Raw genomic sequence first — 16246 nt, 5'->3', positions numbered from 1 at the left:
AGCAGATCTGAGCAGGCAAAACGAAGAATCAGCAAACTTGAAGATAGAGCAATGTCTACAAAGAAAGAATAAAGAAAAGCAAACTGAGCCTAAAAGACCTGTGGGATGCCATTAAGCATATCAACATCCACATTACAGGAGTCCCAGAAAAGAGAAAAGGGCAGAAAGACTATTTTAAAAAATAACGGCCAAAATCTTCCCAGATTTGATGAAAGACATGAATCTACAAATCCAAGAAGCTCAATGAACTCCAAGTAGGATAAACTCAAAGAGATTCAAACCAAGACAAATTATAACCAAACTGTTGAAAAAAAAGAATGAATCATTAAAAGCAAGAGAAGCAACTCATCATTTACAAGGGAGCCTCAACAGATTAACAGCCAATTTCTAATCAGAAACTATGGAGAACAGACGACAGTAGGATGACACATTTAAATTACCAAAAGAAAAAAGAACTGTCAACCAAGAATACTGTATCTGGCAAAAACTGTCCTTCAAAAATGAGGGAGGGGGACTTCCCTGGTGGTGCAGTGGTTAAGAATCCACCTGCCAATGCAGGGGACACAGGTTCAAGCCCTGGTCCAGGAAGATGCCACATGCTACGGAGCAACTAAGCCCGTATGCCACAACTACTGAGCCTGTGCTCTAGAGCCCATGAGCCACAATTTCTGAGCCCGCATGCCACAACTACTGAAGCCCGCACGCCTAGAGGCCGTGCTCCGCAACAAAAGAAGCCACCGCAATGAGAAGCCCGCACACCACGAAGAAGAGTAGCCCCCGCTCGCGACAACTAGAGAAAGCCCATGCACAGCAAGGAATACCCAACGCAACCAAATATAAATTAATTAAAAAAACAAAAAATGAGGGAGGGGGACTCCCCTGGTGGTCCAGTGGTTAAGAATCCACCTTCCAATGAAGGGAACAGGTTCGATCCCTGGTCAGGGAACTGGATCCCACATGCCACGGGGCAACTAAGCCTGCCCGCCACAACTACTGAGCCCACATGCCACAACTACAGAGCCCTCATGCTCTGGAGACTGCACCACAGCTACAGAGCCCTTGTGCTCTGGAGCCCACGTGCCACAACCAGAGACCCCACGTGCCACAACTACTGAGCCTGTGCACCAGAACTAGAGAGAAGCCCACGCATTGCAACGAAGAGCCCTTGCACTGCAATGAAAGATCCCACATGCCGCAACTAGGACCCCGACGCAACCCAAAAAAATAAATAATTTTTTTTTTTAAATAAGGGAGAAACTGAAACATTCTCAGATAAATAAACCTGAGAGAGTTTGTTGCCTACAGGAAATGTTAAAAGTCCTTCAGTGGGACTTCCCTGGTGGCGCAGTGGTTAAGGATCCGCCTGCCAGTGCAGGGGACATGGGTTCAAGCCCTGGTCCGGGCAGATCCCACATGCCGCGGAGGAACTAAGCCCATGCACCACAACAACTGAGCCTGTGCTCTAGAGCCCGTGAGCCACAACTACTGAGCCTGAGTGCCACAACTACTGAAGCCCGCGCGCCTAGAGCCCATGCTCTGCAGGAAGAGAAGCCACCCAATGAGAAGCCCAGGAACCGCAACGAAGAGTAGCCCCCGCTCGCCACAACTAGAGAAAAGCCCGCGCGCAGCAACAAAGACCCAAGGCAGCCAAAAATAAAAATAAATAAATAAAATTAAAAAAAAAAAAAAAGTCCTTCAGGCTGAAATAGCAGAATACCACAGTAACTCAAAACCTCAGGAAGAAATAAAGATCTCTGCTAAGGATAAATGGGCTAGGACTTCCCTGGTGGCACAGTGGTTAAGAATCCGCCTGCCAATGCAGGGGACACAGGTTCGAGCCCTGGTCTGGGAAGATCCCACATGCCATGGAGCAACTAAGCCCGTGAGGCACAACTACTGAGCCTGCACTCTAGAGCCTGCGGGCCACAGCTACTGAGACTGCAGGCCACAGCTACTGAGCCCACGTGCCACAACTACTGAAGCTTGTGCACCTAGAACCTGTGCTCCACAACAAGAGAAGCCACTGCAATTAGAGGCCCATGCACCACAACGAAGAGTAGCCCCCACTCCGCGCAACTAGAGAAAGCCTGCACGCAGCAACAAAGACCCAACACAGCCAAAAATAAATAAATAAATGAATAAGTAAATAAATAAATTTATTAAAAAAAAGAATAAATGGGCTAACAGCTAGTATTGTTTTGGGTTTCCAACTCCCCTTTTTATTTAGTACAGATTTTTTTTTTAATGCACAAAAATTATTATAAATCTATGTTACTGGACTCCCCTGGTGGCACAGTGGTTAAGAATCCACCTGCCAATGCAGAGAACACGGGTTCGAGCCCTGGTCTGTGAAGATCCCACATGCCGCGGAGCAACTAAACCCGTGCGCCACAACTGCTAAGCCTGCGCTCTAGAGCCCAAGCACCACAACTACTGAAGCCTGCATGCCCTAAAGCCCGCGTGCCACAACTACTGAGCCCACGTGCTGCAACTACTGAAGCCCACGTGCCTAGAGCCCATGCTCAGCAATGAGAGAAGCCACCGCAATGAGAAGCAAGCACACCTCAATGAAGAGTAGCCACCACTCGCCGCAACTAGAGAAAGCCCGCCCACAGCAATGAAGACCCAACGCAACCGGAAAAAAAACCTATGTTATTGTCTTTCTATGCCTGGCTTATTTCACTTACCATAATGCCCTCCAGGTTCATCCATGTTGCACATAAGTTGCAATTTGTGACAACAACGTTTAAAGGGGGTAGTACAGAACCATACAGGATCAGAGTCTTTGTATGATATTGAAGTTAAGTCGGTTATCAGTTCAAACTAGACTGTTCGAAATTTAAGATGTTAAGTGTAATCCCTGAGAGAAATGAAAACATACATCCACATAGACAAAGTGGAAACAACCCAACTGTCCATCAACTGACAAATGGATAAATAAAACATAATATATCCATACAATGGAATATTATTTGGCAATAAAAAACAATGGCATGGGGCTTCCCTGGTGGTGCAGTAGTTAAGAATCCGCCTGCCAATGCAGGGGACACAGGTTCGAGCCCTGGTCCGGGAAGATCCCACATGCCGCGGAGCAACTAAACCTGTGTGCCACAACTACTGAGCCTGCGCTCTAGAGCCCTCGAGCCACAACTACTGAGCCCGCATGCCACAACTACTGAAACCCACGCGCCTAGAGCCCATGCTCTGCAACGAGAAGCCACTGCAAGCCCCCGCACCACAACAAAGAGTAGCCCCCGCTCACTGCAACTAGAGAAAGCCCATGCGCAGCAACGAAGACCCAACGCAGCCAAAAAAAAATAAATAAAATAAATAAATTTATGGAAAAAATATGGCATGGTTGAACACAGAAAACATGCTAAATGAAATAAGCAAGTCACAAAAGACTACATATTATATTTCCATTTATGTGAAATGTCTAAAATACGCAAATCCAGAAACAGAAAGTAAATAAGTGGTTGCTAGGGGCTGTGGGGAGAGTGGAATAGGGAGTGAATGCTAATGGACATGAGGTTTCTTTTTGGGGTACTGAAAATGCTCTGGAACATTTTCAACAGACTGTAGTGGTGGTTTCACCACACTGTGAATACTAAAAAAACACTGAACTGTACACTTTTAATGACTGAATTTTGTGATATATGAACTATACCTTAATAAAGCTATTTTTAAAAATCCAGCCCTAAATACAGACGAGTTTAGAAGGTGGAAAAAATATGCCATGGTGAAAGTGTTTCAAGCTCAGGATCAATAGTTTTAAGCAGTTCTCAAATTGGTCTAACAGGACTTTCAGGAGAGAACTGAGAGTATGGAAAAAGAGAAATAAAACCTCTAAGAGCTAAGTAAATAAATAACACAGTCTTGAAACTAGAAGAGGTGAGTACCAAGCAAAATGCACTGGTAAAAACTGAAATCTAGACACATCATAAAAATTTAGATCATCACCAGATTTTTAAAAGTCTGAACAACAAACAGCTTCCAGATAGAAAGTGGTTATATACAAAGGAAAGAGAATAAGACTAGCTTCAAGAACTCACTATCAACAGAGGCTATAAAATTATGGAGCAATTATCTTCAAAAATCTGATTAAGAATAGTTGTAAAATTAGAACCCTAGTATCCAAATAAGGGAGAAAAATGAAAACATTTCAACATCTAAAGACTGAAAATTCACTCTTCATTGGTTCCTCCCTGAAAAAAGAATTCAGAGATATAGTTTACCAAAGCATAAAGTTAATCTAAAGTAGGAGAAATGGAAAACATCAGAAAAAGCAGTGGGCAAATAAATCAGTAAAATAAACGTAGTCCAAGGCAACTCCTGACATAAAAGTAAATAAGTGATCTGGAACTAAAATCTGAGATGACCTGAAAATGGGAGAAATTTGGGAGGGAGGAGGAAGTAAAACAAACTTGTCTTATTGTAGAGATTACATATACAGGACATATGGATTTTATGTATAAAAATTACATATATTGGACTTCCCTGGTGTCCAGTGGCTAATACTCCACGTTTCCAATGTAGGGGACCCAGGTTCGATCCCTGATCAGGGAACTAGATCCCACATGCCACAACTCAGAGTTCGCAAGACACAACTAAAGATACCGTACACCACAACGAAGATTCTGCATGCAGTAACTAAGACCCGGAACAGCCAAATAAATAAATAAATAAATAAATAAATTTAAAAATTACATATAAAAATTTTAACAGCAACCAACATAAAAAAAGGAATAGGATGAGCAACTTTCAAATAACTAAAGCAAAGAAGTCAAATATAGAAAATTCATCAAAAGGAAGAAAAAGATTTTAAAACACAAGAAAAAAGGAGGGTAAGCAGAAAGCGTAGAATAAGAATAAAACTAAGTAGATTTATAATCATAATTAATATGACAGAATTTACTCCCCCTGTTCAAAGACCAATATTCAGCCTGGGTTCAAAAAAAGAAAAAGCATAAAATACAAGCCTTTTAGAAAATGGGAAATTAGGATAGGAAATGTTATAGAAAAGATATCTATGTGGTTAGAGTCTAGGAAACAAAATCAACAAAGGCTCCTCATCCTTTGAAAATTATCAACTAACAGATTTGCTTCAGATTACTGCATGTAGCAATTAACATAATAAGATTATTGGCAATTGTCTTAAGAGCTCTACTTCTAAAGCTAAAGATACATACAATACATATACAAAAGAATTTTTCTTCTATATTTTATAACTTCATATATTTTATTATGAAATGATTTCTAATAAAGGAAAACAAAAAGCACATGGCAGACCTTTCGACAAATCTTAGTTGTTTTACAAGTATCTATCAAAACGGGTTGTAATATATCTCTAATAACAAAACTCAACAAACACATTCTTCTTATAAGTAAAAGCAAAGATTAATAATATAAGAAATGTTAATATGAAGTAAATCAAAAGGGTTATTATAAGTACAAAATAAGATAACACAAGCAATAGTTACCACTGTCTACTGGAACCTCCTCACCTTTCTAAACCAAATCTTATTTTAATAAGAGTAGTTCCACACTTCAATGGCTTGTACGTACTCTAAAGAATAAAGAAAGCTGGTACCAAGAGACCGTCACCCATAATAAGAAACCCATTCATTTTTACATTGACTTATAAGTGAGTCCCTGAAGATCAGATAGGAAACCCTCTATAAAAGTTAAAGATTAAAAATAATAATTTAAAAAAGGTTGGGACTTCCCGGGTAGCAAGTGGTTAAGAATCCACTTGCCAATGCAGGGGACACGGGTTCAATCCCTGGTCCGGGAAGATCCCACATGCCACGGAGCAACTAGGCCTGTGCACCACAACTACTGAGCCTGCGCTCTAGAGCCCACGAGCCACAACTACTGAGCCTGCGTGCTGCAACTACTGAAGCCCACACGCCTAGAGCCCCTCCTCCACAACAAGAGAAGCCACCGCAATGAGAAGCCTGCGAACTGCAATAAAGAGTAGCCCCCGCTCGCTGCAACTAGAGAAAGCCCATGTGCAGCAAGGAAGAACCAACGCAGCCAAAAAATAATAATAAAAAAAAAAAACCACAGGAATATGCAAATAGAATTCTATAGTGAAGAGAGATGTTATCTGGCTTTTATTCTTTTCCCCCAATGGAAAAACTAGCTAAATAATTTTTTTTTTTTTAAATTTTGTGTGTGTGCGTGTGTGTGTACATTTTGGGTGAAAGGGAGAATTCTTATTTTCTTTTTCTTTTTTTTAAAATTTATTTATTTTTGGCTGCGTTGGGTCTTCGTTGTTGTGCACGGGCTTTCTCTCGTTGTGGCGAGTGGGGGCTACTCTTCCTTGCGGTGCTCAGGCTTCTCATTGCGGTGCGCAGGCTTCTCACTGTGGTGGCTTGTCTTTGTTGTGGAGCATGGACTCCAGGCGCGCGGGCCTCAGTAGTTGTAGCACGCAGGCTCAGTAGTTGTGGCTTACGGGCTCTAGAGCGCAGGCTCAGTAGCTGTGGTGCATGGGCTTAGCTGCTCCACAGCATGTGGGATCTTCCTGGACCAGGGCTCAAACCTGTGTCCCCTGCATTGCAGGCGGATTCTTAACTACTGCACCAGCAGAGAAGTCCCTAAATAATTACTTTTTTGTTCCCCCTTGCTGGTTCCCAATCAAATTTTGTTCATTTGAAAAACTATCCCTGCCTGGTCACAGCAATAGGCAATTTCTCAGGCTTCATGCCTCGTTCACTCAACATCTGTTTAAGGTGTACCTACAATTATTGCTTGGTACTTCTCTAAGTGGCAGCTATATAACAGGACAAAATCCCTCATTAAAATTAATTCTAATGGAAAAAGACAAACATTAAGCATAAAAAAATAAATAAAAGTTACTGAGAATTCCCGGATAAAATGCAGTATATTAGCTTTTGAAAAATAAGAATGTTAGCTAACAGTGGAAAAGTATTATGCTTCTAACAAAGTATATGTTAAAAACTTTATAATTTTCAAAACTATGTTAAAGTCTTAGGTACTTTTGAAAAGACCATCACATACATCACCTTACATGAACCTCACGTTAGGAGATATAAGCAGTTATTCCCATTCTACAAACTAAAAAGTTCAAGTCTGAAAGAGATGGTTAGTTTTAAATGGGAAACCAGAACTAGAACTTTAGATCTTTCAACTCACTGTCCAGAGTTCTGTCCATTACAATATAATCTCTCCTGGCAAAAGACGTTAATTAAAAAGCTTATAATATATTAAGAAAATATCTCATAAAAAGGTCCCAAATCAACCTCGTGTTATAGTAAATTCAAAACTTTACTATTGAGGGACTTCTCTGGTGGCTCAGTGGTTACGAATCTGTCTGCCAATGCAGGGGACACGGATTCGAGCCCTTGTCTGGGAAGATCCCACATGCCACAGAGCTACTAAGCCTGCGAGCCACACTACTGATCCCGCGCACCACAACTACTGAAGTCCACACACCTAGAGCCCGTGCTCCACAACAAAGAGAAGCCACCACAATGAGAACCCCACGCCCCACAGCAAAATGTAGCCCCCACTTGCTGCAACTAGAGAAAGCCCACGCACAGCAACAAGACCCAACGCAGCCCAAAAATAAATAAATTTTTTAAAAAAAATTACTATTCAGGGCTTCCCTGGTGGCGCAGTGGTTGAGAATCTGCCTGCCAATGCAGGGCACACGGGTTCGAGCCCTGGTCTGGGAAGATCCCACATGCCGCGGAGTGACTAGGCCCGTGAGCCACAATTGCTGAGCCTGCGTGTCTGGAGCCTGTGCTCCGCAACAAGAGAGGCCGCGATAGTGAGAGGCCCGCGCACCGCGATGAAGAGTGGCCCCCACTTGCCGCAACTAGAGAAAGCCCTCGCACAGAAACGAAGACCCAACACAGCCATAAATAAATAAATAAATAAATTAATTTTTTAAAAAAAAATCTCATTAAAAAAAAATTACTATTCAAAGTATGGTCCTTGGGCCATCAACATAACCTGGGAGCTTATTAAAAATACACAATCGCAAGCCCACCCAGAACTACTGAATCAGAATCTACATTTTACCACGATCTCCAGGTGATCTACACGCACAATAAAATTTGACAAGCATTTGTCGAGAACAGTGCTGTCCAAAAGAACTTTCCATAATGATAAAAATGTTTTATATCTGCACTATGTGGCTATCGTATTGGACAGATCAAGAACGTCTCAAACTACAACTGTGCCTAAATATAATTTCTTACAATACTAAATAAAATAAGCCTGTTACCCTAATATGTACACTCTTTCACTAAATGTTACTGCCAGTAATACATACAGACCAAAAACATTTTTTTTTTAAACAGAGACCCAACAACTCAAAAAGCATAGCTTCCTAGAGACATTTGGAGTAAGACCTACATTATTATGGAGTAAGCCATACATTACTGACTGCATTATAAAAGGTATAGTTATAAAAGATTCTCATTTAATAATCTACCATAATTTTGTTTAACATGGGCTCTCAAAGAAGAAATGTTCCATTATCTTAAAAATCTGCTTATATAAAACACCGAGGTCTCTGAATAAGCTAGGTAAGTGAAATATTATTGTAAAAACTATCTACTACAAGGATAAAGTTAGATTCCCTATTAAATTACAAGAACTAGCTAGAATTTCCTGTTTCAGAAAATGGATGGGACAGGATATAAACAATTCAAGACCTTCAGTAATTTTAAAGTATTTCAGAACAAAATTTGTGGTAGGTTGGTTGGTTGATTTCCTAATTGTTATTATCACTTGGAAATAGAGTAACCTTTGATGGAAGAAAATTTTTTGAGAATTCACAAGCTACCCCTAAATTCCACTCCATATAATAATTTGTAATCTAGCTGACATTTGACTTTGAATTCCACCCACAGAAAGAAGTCATTTATCATACATGGTGTGGTATAAGGTATAATCTGCCTGAAGGAGGAAATAGGGAAGTTACTGCCCATATCCTTTGCCACTGAACTCTAGAAGGAAATATTAACACTCCCAAACTATAGGAAGATGTCAGGATTAGGAAGATTCCATTCTTACTAACGAAGGAAGAAATGAGGATATGAACCCTGCCTGGGACTAAGACCATGATGACGAGATGCAGCACAAGACAAGCAAAGCCAGTCTGACCTTGAGTCTCCAAAGGGTTATTAAAAGAGGCTGGGGATAGGCCAACCAGCAGTGACAAACAGCAAAAGATTGGGAGTTAAAGGTAGGTGAAGACTGAGTTTAGCATCAAAATCTCTAACTTTGTTGTTCTCTTCTATTTACCCATCAAATCTGATGGTAGCTAAAGACTGAGTTTAGCATCAAAATCTCTAACTTTGTTGTTCTCTTCTATTTACCCATCAAATCTGATGGTAACTAAAAATTTTCCATTATACTCTTCTATAAGCTATGAGGGACATTCTAAAGTATGGCATTTATGCAAGGATTCTCAAAACTCTAGGGACATATCTTTCACAAATATCAAGGGTGTACTGTATATCACTATACAGTATTTGCAGTATAATTAAAGTCTGGTGAATGTTTTATATTTCAACATGATCTTTGCCAGGATCAGAACATCCAACTGCTTAGAAGAACAGTTCCCAAACTTCATAGTACTCCATAGTCTTCTCATGAAAAAAAGAAAAAAGGTTTTAGAGGCTTTAATACACGACAGAGTAAATCAAATCGCTCAAGATTTTTATAAAAATAACCTAAGAGATAAGGGTTTAATGGTGGATAGGAGCCACACAGTCCAAAGAACTGGGCAGGGAGTTTAAAAAACAAAACAGAAAAACTATATCCTCCCTCACATATGTTCTAGTCAATTTGCAATGTTCATCACAATTTTTTTTTTTTTTTGGCCACACCACGTGGTGTGCAGGATCTTAGTTCCCTGACCAGGGATTGAACCCGCTCCCTGGGCAGTGAAAGCTCGGAGTCCTAACCACTGGACCACTAGGGAATTCCCCATCATAACTTTAAACAGATGTAGTTTCTCCAATACTAAGAAGAGTACTTCATTCTTTTAAATGTATCTAATATAATTTAAATACCATAAACATACGATACTCACCCCCCCACAAAAAAAAACAAAAAAACCCCCCCACACACACAGGAACAAGTTGTTGTTTTGTTTTGTTTTGTTTTTTGGGTTTTTTAAATTAATTTATTTATTTTATTTATTTTTGGCTGCTTTGGGTCATCGTTGCTGCGTGTGGGCTTTCTCTAGTTGTGGCGAGAGGGGGCTAGTCTTTGTTGTGGTGCACGAGCTTCTCATCGCATGGCTTCTCTTGTTGCAGAGCACGGGTTCTAGGCACGCGGGCTTCAGTAGTTGTGGTACGTGGGCTCAGCAGTTGTGGCTCGCGGGCTCTAGAGCGCAGGCTCAGTAGTTGTGGCTCACAGGCTTAGTTGTTCTGCGGCCTGTGGGATCTTCCCGGACCAGGGCTTGAACCTGTGGCCCCTGCATTGGCAGGCGGATTCTCAACCACTGCACCACCAGGGAAGTCCAAAGTTGTTGTTTAACTATGAAAATTTACATATTTCTCCTTTTTACTTAATGTAATTACATTCCACCTAATTTTCTCCTAATTATATAATATTGTATTACTTGAAAATAAAAACAAAAAAACTCTTCCAAAATGTTTCCATATCAGCTCTCTCACAAACCACAACTATTCTTGATAAAGCCCACACTAGACAGGACTAGATATCAAAAAATCTTTCTGAACATATTTTAGTAGAAATCCTAACTACTCAGAATGAGTGACTCATGAATTGTCCGCACAAGAAAACTCTCTCACCGTCATACCACATTATTAACATTTTGTAAAATGCATACATCATTCACAAATCTGTTAGTTTCCCAGTTTGGGGAAATATATGTAACCTGTGTATAAAGCACAACTCAAGCTGCTTTTAAAACCCTCTGGCCCAGGGCTTCCCTGGCAGCACAGTGGTTAAGAATCCACCTGCCAATGCAGGGGACACAGGTTCGATCCCTGGTCCGGGAAGATCCCACGTGCTGCGGAGTAACTAGGCCCGTGCGCCACAACTACTGAGCCCACGTGCCTAAGGCCCGTGCTCTGCAACAAGAGAAGCAACCACAATGAGAAGCCCACGCACCTGCAACAAAGAGTAGTCCCTGCTCGCCGCAACTACGCGCAGCAACGAAGACCCAATGCAGACAAAAATAAATAAATAAATAAATTTATTTATTTTTAAAAAAAACGTCTGGCCCTGTAACTCCAAAGACAATACAAACACAACTCTTGAGAAGTTGGCCTTTCTAATCAAGCAAATATTGGTACTAAATGTCAGATTAGATGCCACGTGACAGACACGTATACTCTTGTATTTATTAAAATAGCATGCCTAGTAGAAGAGGATTTCCTAAATATGATATAAAAAGCATAAAAGACTGAACAGTTCAGTCCATTAAAATTATGAACTTTTCTCATCAAAAGACTATGAAGAGATAAGACAAGTCACAAATTGGGAGAGAATATTTGCAAACCATCAACTAACAAATAATTAGTATACAAAATAAATAAAGAACTCTTAAAAATCAATCAGAAAAAGAGAAAACTCAAAAATAAGCAGAGAACTTGAATATACACATCACAGAAGCACAAATGGCCAATGAACACACGAAAACGATGCTCAACTTTGGGAAATGGTAATAAAAACACAGTAGATACTATTTCAAACCCAAGAGATTAGAAAAAAATTTAAAACTCTGACAATATTAAGTGTTGGGGAGGAAGTGAAACAACCAAAACACACACACTGCTGGCTCTTGACTCAGTAAACCACAAGATTCACAATTACCATGAGCCAATTCAGTGACTCAAACACTGGAAGTGTTTGGTAAGCATTAAGCAACTGACAATGACCAATCCAAAATTCTGAGAACACATGAGGATTGCTGCCAAATACAAATTTTGGCCCTTGCTGAAGCAGGTCCAACCTGACTCAGCAATACAAGTATAAAAACTTTTAGTCCCTTACCCAGTTTATCCAGTTTATTTTGTTAAGTACAAAATATTCAGGTATTTACTTCCTCCTAGAATACTGATGATATCTTAAGTGACTAAAATTGTAATGAACTATTTATCATTCCAGTTACACTACTATTTCAGTGAGAACAAGTAGTTTAAAATGGTATTAATTTAAAACTCATGCTTATACTTTAAATTTACTTGATAGGAATTGAATGGCAAAATGATGTAACAGATGCAGTAAAGGCATTGAAATTGGACAAATTTAGTAACCTTGGTTAAGTTACTCAACTTTTCTAATCCTCAGTTTCCTCAACACCTAAAAAGCATGCCTCTCACAACCTGCTTACCTAAACAAATTGTAAGGATTAAGTGAGATTATGTAAAGTGTTTAACAATGCCTAGCTCATTAATATAGACCCAATTTTAGCACATATCCCTTTGTAAATGTAGCTGCCCTCACCTAAAATTTTTTAAATCTGAAATTATAATTCTCAATTCATAGGAAAATATTATTCTTACATTCAAATTATTTTCCAATATTACAAGAAATTGTGTGCTACAGGTTAGAAGAGCAACACCCTGCTTACATCTTTCTCTGACTGAAAGGCTCTTTCCTATAAGGAATTAGATTCTGGAAAAGAGGATAGATTTTCACTTATCTTCGTGATACAGATGCAAGGATCCCCATGCTATGTGGGAAACTAAATCCAGTTGATTTCTAAGCTTCAACTCAAGGTTTTCTTGACTCCAAGAAGAAGCTTATTTAATACCTAATTTAAGGTACTGTATGCTACCTTTTGCCTTTCTTGAGAAAGACTGTCTGAAGAAAATTACCTGATTAATGATAAACTGATGGTCTGGTTTTGGTTTTGGTTGCTCTGGGGGGAAAATGTTTACACTTAAAATAATCTACATATAAAAAAACCTCAAAACATTCAACAATATAATTAAATAACAGGAAAAATGTGTAATACTGACAACTACACTCTGAGGTAATGAAGATACATTTATAATGCTGAAAAAATTCAGAGAGAATTTTAGTCACTGAATTAAACTTCAGGAATCCTCATTTTAAATACCTTACCACAGTCAAGACATCAAAGAAAAGTCACCCAAGATAAAGTGATGTTTGCCAGCCTAAGAAATGGGAACTAAAAACTACTGATGAGAATTGTCCACAGACCTAATATTATATTAGGATACTGTTACTGTCTTCTTCAAAATCAAAAAGAAAAATAAAATCTTTCAGATATACATAAAGTATGTCATGATGAAATAATGAGTCAAATACTAAACAAAAGAAAAATTCAGTAAGTTCTTATATTTACATAATTTTATAAGCCTTCCTTAGTCTTCACTTCCGAAAAACACTTTTTCTTCCAATGAGGCTGTGCAGTGATATTCTCACTAGAGAAATATTAATTTTCCCATTTCCATAATTATAATGACTTATTAATGCAACACACACTTGGCAGTCAATAAACGTTGAATAAATAAGTAACAAAGAATGAATAGGATGGATTAGAAACAAAAATTTATAAAATCCCACTTTAAAAAGTAGGTTAATGCAGACAATGTAATTCTTTTAGACTTCAGACATTTTACATTCTTTGCTACAAAATAATCCAGAAACTTTCAGTTTAACTATTTTGGGACATTAACTAGAAAGAGCTGTCTATCACTAAAGACTAAGTGCCCCGTTTTTCACATCATCAAATCTGACAAAATTCTAAAGAGAAACATCCATCATATCTATCCAAATTCTCAAATTCTAATAATTAGAACTGAGGAAAGAAAGAAGCCCTAGTAAGTGGAGTTAGAACAGAAGCTATTTAATAGATAACTAAATTACCAAATCTGGTTTTGCAACACTCCATGGTGTCTAAAAACTCTCAAAATTTTATTTCAGTTTAATATAAAATGTATTTTTATGCCTAGTCACACTTTTAAGAAACTGTCTGGAAACAAAAACATGTGGCGACAACACAAAGGTCAGATATCGCTGACACAGATCAAATAAATGAACTATAAATTAATGATCCACAAGAAAGATTAGGGGCTGTTTCTGAAGCCCAGGGGGACTGTACAGATAAGTCTCCACCCAAGAAACAAACAAAAGAAGCAAGATTAACATACCTGGAGAAGACCAGGCAAGGCCAAATATATCCCCAAAGATCACTCGCCCCGGATCTGGTCTCCTCCCTTTCCCTCTAACCTCATCGCCTCAGGGAAAACTAAATCTGTATCTCATGTCGCCAACTCACCCTCAAGTCGTCCCCATCACTAACCTTTACTAAAACCTGGGTCCCTCTCCCCAACATCCTCTAATTCCCACCGAGCTCTCGCTCCAGCCAGATAGATGTCTACTGCACCTATTTTCCAGTAGAGTATTAGTCCCCTTAATCCGAACTCATTTATTTTCCCGCATCCCATCTGCCCTCCGCCCCTTCAACTCTGGTCCCCTCACTCCGACCCTTCTCCCAGAATCCTCCCCAAGTCACCGCTCTCTGGCCCCTTCGCCTTCACACCCCCTGAGCTGCCGCTCCTCTCATTCCAGTCAGCCTCCAGCTTCCTCCCTATCCCTCCCCCATCCGTCTCCCGGTACCTGCTCCCTCCCCCAACTCCGCCCCTCTCCCCCTCCCCCAGCGGGAGGCCCCCTCACCTGAACGCTGCCGCCGCTGTCCCAGAAGCCGAAAGGTGCTGCCGCCGGCCGGCCTCCCAGGCTCGGTCCCCGCTGAGCTCCTGACGGCCCCTAGGGAGAGCGAAGACCACCACCTCCAACTCTGCCCTCCCAAGGCCAGGCCGTCACCGTAGCCACCGCCACAGCCGCCATGTTGAAGCCCCACTTCCCTCCTCCTTCCCCTCACCGCTCCTCCCCTTTGGGCGTCTGACGTCATAGCGCCGCGCTCCATCCCTCGAGCCAATGGGAGGAGTCAACGGTGACGTGACTAACCTCCACAAGGGCGGAACATCTGCTAGGTTTCAGAGCGCCGCTGTTGCAACCAGTGAACCCGGCACACCCTAGGGGAGGGACGAAAGGTGGGGGTCACTGAGAGGGTAATGCGTAAGGGTTGGAGAAGGGGCCCAGGTGGGAGTCCGAGACACTTGAATCTCGAAGGGAAGCACAAAGGCTTACCAAGGAGACCCACTTGGAAATCAGGATGTCTGGCTTCTGGTCTTGCGTCATTGACTTGGTACAAAGTCCTACTCTTTCTGGGCCTCACTTTCCCCATTTACAAATTGTAAGGGAGCACGACCCTATGAGGCCTTACCAGAACAGACCCCCACCCATGTCCTCTGCCTGCCTTTTGTCTGTAAAAAAAAAATTTAGTCGAAGAATAAATTTAATCAGAGAACTGAAAAAAATGCAGAAAGAAAGAAAAACAGTCAAACAAGACACAATAATAATATTTTAGCCATTAAACAAAGTCAAGGACCTTTAGTTCTTCCTGAAGGACTATAGATAATATTCTGAGCTATGTACTTTGAGCTGTTTTGCAGCTACTGAACCCCTGCCCCCACCAGGTGGAAGAAGTTAACTGTAGGCTGCCCACAAGCATGTAGACCCCAGACCAGCTGGAACCAGAAGGTTGATGATGCCGACTCCCGATTACCTCATCACCAACCAATCAGAAGAATGTCCACGAGCTGACCACTCCCTGCTCCTTGAACACTGTAAGACTCCTCACTACCTCCTCCAGGGCAGGACACACAGTCTTGAGGGCATTAGCCCACTGTGACCCCCTTTGCCTGGCAAAGCAATAAAGCTGTTCTTTTCTACTTCACCCAAAACTGTCTCCATGTTTCTATTAGGCACCAGTGAACAGAGGCCGAATTTCAGCAACACAATGAATGGGTTGAAAGGTGACGTCTAAATCTCCCTCCAGTTCTGACATTCAACGGGTTTAAACCAGGTAATCCAATCCCAAACCTTTACTGCCTCCTATACTTATTGGATGTCTCCTAGAATCAAGTGCATTGAGGTTCATAACTGAATGAGATGAGTCATTGTTCCCAAAAGTTCCTAACTGGTGGGAAAAATAGAAGCATAAACAGTAACTCTAGAAAAAAGTCAGTGATGATGGCATCACTTGCTCTGGAAAAATTGACCTTTGGCTAAAGGATTAGGAGAGATTTACATCTCTATACTTTCTTGGTACTGTACGTAAAGAATGTGTACACTCTGGTGTCTAATTCTCTAGCCCTGTTTTCTCTCCAGAACTCCAGAGAAGATTAATTGTATTTTG

General features: G+C 40.7%; 1 protein-coding gene across 7 annotated transcripts in view; it reads right to left on the bottom strand.

Annotated features, from left to right (window-relative positions):
• The window catches only part of UBAP1 (ubiquitin associated protein 1), a 53556-nt gene extending 38805 nt beyond the window's left edge, over nt 1-14751 (bottom strand). For 5 of the 7 annotated variants that reach the window (XM_061200508.1, XM_061200511.1, XM_061200514.1 and 2 more), the window contains exon 1: nt 14662-14747. The gene's annotated coding sequence lies outside the window, so the exon portion shown is untranslated. Of the gene's footprint in view, nt 1-14135; nt 14379-14661 lie in introns of those variants that run through there. The other 2 variants (XM_061200509.1, XM_061200510.1) reach the window with 2 other exon arrangements.
• Between the last annotated feature and the right edge of the window lie 1495 nt (nt 14752-16246).

Source organism: Eubalaena glacialis, chromosome 9, assembly GCF_028564815.1.
Source record: "Eubalaena glacialis isolate mEubGla1 chromosome 9, mEubGla1.1.hap2.+ XY, whole genome shotgun sequence".
NCBI classification, from domain to species: domain Eukaryota; kingdom Metazoa; phylum Chordata; class Mammalia; order Artiodactyla; family Balaenidae; genus Eubalaena; species Eubalaena glacialis.
Note: the sequence above shows the minus strand (reverse complement) of the source record. Positions and strands in the feature narration are given on the sequence as shown.